The 3,623-nt window shown below is 34.2% G+C and overlaps 1 protein-coding gene and 1 non-coding gene across 8 annotated transcripts in view; one reads left to right on the plus strand and one right to left on the minus strand.

Annotated features, from left to right (window-relative positions):
* Positions 1-3,623, minus strand: part of LOC106881355 (zinc finger protein 271) — a 46,796-nt gene that overhangs the window by 9,362 nt on the left and 33,811 nt on the right. Inside the window, exon 1 of one of the 7 annotated variants that reach the window (XM_052969306.1) lies at positions 1,656-3,002. The exons of 4 other annotated variants lie outside the window; for them this stretch is intronic. The gene's annotated coding sequence lies outside the window, so the exon portion shown is untranslated. 2 more of the 7 variants (XM_052969311.1, XM_052969313.1) reach the window with 2 other exon arrangements.
* LOC128248445 (U2 spliceosomal RNA) lies at positions 3,263-3,456 on the plus strand. The gene has a single exon (XR_008264674.1). It is a non-coding gene; the product is annotated as a U2 spliceosomal RNA (small nuclear RNA).

A 3,623-nucleotide genomic window follows, 5' to 3' on the forward strand; every position in this document is an offset into this window, starting at 1 on the left:
TATATATATATATATATATATATTAATACATACATAAGGATAAGCATATTAAAAGGGGAAAACTCAAATAAAAGGGTTGGAAGCCACTATTCTATCGCTTCAAGATCCACTGGAGTAACTTGATATATTTACGCACCACGCAATTAATTATTGAAATTAGTTATTACTAATTTCTCCCCAGGAAGACTTAGGGGGGGGGGATTACCAAATTAGACATTAGTGTGTGCGTGAGGAAATTGACTAGGAATCCAACAGAGAAGAATATTGTTATACACCAAAAATTATCCATATATTTTATTAGCAACCTCAATTACAATCGGGTTAAAGTTGAGGAAAAATTTTAAGAAAGAAAAAAAGTATCTAACACCTGAATATGTTCCAAACTCTCTCGACTTGAACAACAACCATCCTGGCCAATTTTTAATTCCGAAAGATGATGCAACAGTACAAAATAATGATGCAATACTTGTAATGTAACCGTTTCAAACAGGGTGGGAGAAAATAAGGGGAAATCAAAAATTACTGAATTTGCTTCCTACACTCCAATATATTTCTTTTTAGACTTTACACGAAGGCCTTTCTTCTGCTACAGTTTGAATATAAATTTTTTCACTGATGACAAAACTTTCGGGTAGCAAAATGAGGTGTTTTTACGGCATTTTTGGCTTTGAGACAAAATATATTTTTTACAAATGTTCACTATCTTACAAAAACTAAGCAAGTGGCCTATCTTAAATGCACTAAAGCATTATAACATAATCAGGTCACTATTTCAGGAAATTATCGCCGTTGTCTTTGAGCATGTAAAAGACAAATTTGGTTATGGCAAAATGAGCAAGACAAGATAATTCAAAAATTAGCCGCTTCAGTTCTCCGGAAAACAGACTCATACACATCAATATCCATTTCTAGACATCAGAAAGATCGGAAATGTAAAAACAAATTGAAATATCTAGGTCAAATGAAAGAGGATCAGGGGAAAATGGTACATATGAAATTAACGAAACTCGACTAAAAAAAACAAAACAAAATACTAACATAAAATATTCTACAGCTTTTTCCCGATCTGCTGGAGTGTCCTCTCCGTGATATATTTAAACGCCATGCAGTTAAAGAGATAAATTATTGAAATAAACCATTACTCATTTTACCCCATTTTAGACATTTTTGAAACTTGAAAATTGTCAAATTAGACATTAGAGTGGGAAAAGAATTGACTTAGAATCAAACAGAGAAAAGGATACTGATTGGTAAACACTAAGAATAATCTATATATTTTATTAGTAACCCCGATTACAATCGGATCAAAGTTGAGGAAAAATTTCTTGAAAAATTAGGACCTACCAACCTGACTGTTCTAGACTCCCTCAACTTCAACAACTATGCTGACCAATTCCTAAATATAATGTAACAAAATACAAAAATGATGATGCAATATTTGCAATGTAATAATTTCAAAACTTGTAAAGAAAAAATAACGAGAAAACGGAGGTTACTCATTTTGCCCCATTACTAATTCCATTCCCCATCAGTCAAATATCAAGCGTTACCTTCATGCATATTCCGCGCTTTCTTTTATTTTAAGCTTTCAGTTAACTTCCTTTGGCAACAGACATAATTAAAACATTAGATAGACTATAAACAACAATACTTACAAATCAATGTATTCCGTATTCCGAATCTGGTAAAAACAGTAATAGCCTGCGTATTGTCAGAGGCCACGAGAGCAAACTAAGCTTTCACCACTCACAACGTCCTGATCGTGAATGTCCATATAACAACAAAATCATAAAGGGAATATCATTAATGGTTTTTGCAGTGCCATTTGCACTCGATCTCTCCATAAATGTACAGAACATCTGATTAACCGTGCGAAGCTCTGGTAAACGTTAAGATACTAATTACAATGACCTATAAAGGGATTTAACTCGATTTTTCACTCAGAGAGAAAGAGAGACAGACAGAAAGAGAGACAGACAGAGAGAGAGTCTCCTCTCCTTATAAATTAGTCTTTGAAGTGAAATAAATTCTTAGCGTCACAAGAAAAGGGCTTATTTTCTGTCAGTTGTCAATGCAGTTAAGTCTGTCTATTATCTTTTACTTGTTCAGTCACTGGACTGCGGCCATGCTGGAGTATCTCTGTGAAGGGTTTAGTTTAACAAATCGACCCTGTACTTACATTTTCAAAATCTGGTACTTATTCTATCGGTCGTTTTTTGCCATGCCTCTAATTTACAAGGAAGTTAAACTTCTTACCACACAGCCATACCTGCGTTAGAATTAGTGAAAAACTACTACAAATAACAATAACAAACACGTCAATTAACGAGGGGTAATAATGGATTGTTTCGTATTTACCTTTCTGTAATAAATTGGCTAGTTAATTACTTAGGGTAATTACATATACAGTCACTTCGATTGCTTGTCTGTCCAGTCAACAAAGAAGCCGATAGGCAGTTGTTCGATTGCTAGAAATAGCAGCTAACTTCCCACAACTGTGAATGAAAGCTTAAAAGTCTTACAATAAAAGATAAATATACGTCGGACATCAGTGTTCTAGATAGGTATAAAGAAGAATTGTGATAGTCATGGGTGGGACGTCTTCTCAATGAGAACTGAAATGTTAAAATAACAACTCGATATCACACACAAGGTTGACCTGACGCTATTGTAAATATTTTGTACTCGTTTTGGGATTGAACTTGGTGTCTCTTCGTTTCAAGTAAACTTTTCTCGTTAGCAAATAACGAGCTAACCACTATGAGGACGCTCGAGTTGCTGGAAATAACAATCAAAACAAAACATTCAACGGTAACGAGGAAGACATTGATCGTTTCAATTATACATCGGTTATCGGTCTAGGATAAACTGTTTGAATATAAGATGGGCTGGTCATGGGTGGAACGCATTGATAACAGATCAGCTTGTTCGTTGCTTTAAAATCTACGTCAGATAAAATATTTGTAAACAAAAATTATCAACAGTGCTGCCCTCTATTATGATGACGTCACATGTCTACTTTTAGTTACTGAATTTATACAATGACAGAAAAGAATTTATTGTTATTAAACATATAATATTTAAGAAAACCCAAGTAAAACCTATATAAAAATATTACAAATGGTATAAGGTAGAAAATGAAATGAGTAAATGAACATAAACTTAACAAAATAATTAAATATAAGTTTTATATATAATACATATATCAGTGGCTGTAGTAGAAAGATATAGGTATAAGTATTTCTGAGCTATGGTACAACTTATCGCTTCTCGGCCTTTTGGCTAAGATCAAAGTGTAGTATCTGTTCTTATCAGCTTAATATCTGATACGGTCCCTATTTGGGACCATCGATATTAAACTGATTTTTAGAACGAGGCGAAGAGTTAGGGGCTTGCTCCGCCTTTGCCACGGGTTGGCCTGGTATAGCAGTACTTCCAGGATTCAGCCCATCTCCCACCCGGGAGATATAAATAAATCAATAATAGACTAATACATTCCCATCCCTGAAATTTTTTGGCTTGAGGGAAGCCCACTGTTTTGTTATTCTCTCCCTCTCTATTTTGCTTAAGAGATGACTACATTGGGCCCCTTATGTTGTCATTTCGCTTATATACTTTTTTTT

This window comes from Octopus bimaculoides, chromosome 7, assembly GCF_001194135.2.
Source record: "Octopus bimaculoides isolate UCB-OBI-ISO-001 chromosome 7, ASM119413v2, whole genome shotgun sequence".
In the NCBI taxonomy this organism is placed as follows: domain Eukaryota; kingdom Metazoa; phylum Mollusca; class Cephalopoda; order Octopoda; family Octopodidae; genus Octopus; species Octopus bimaculoides.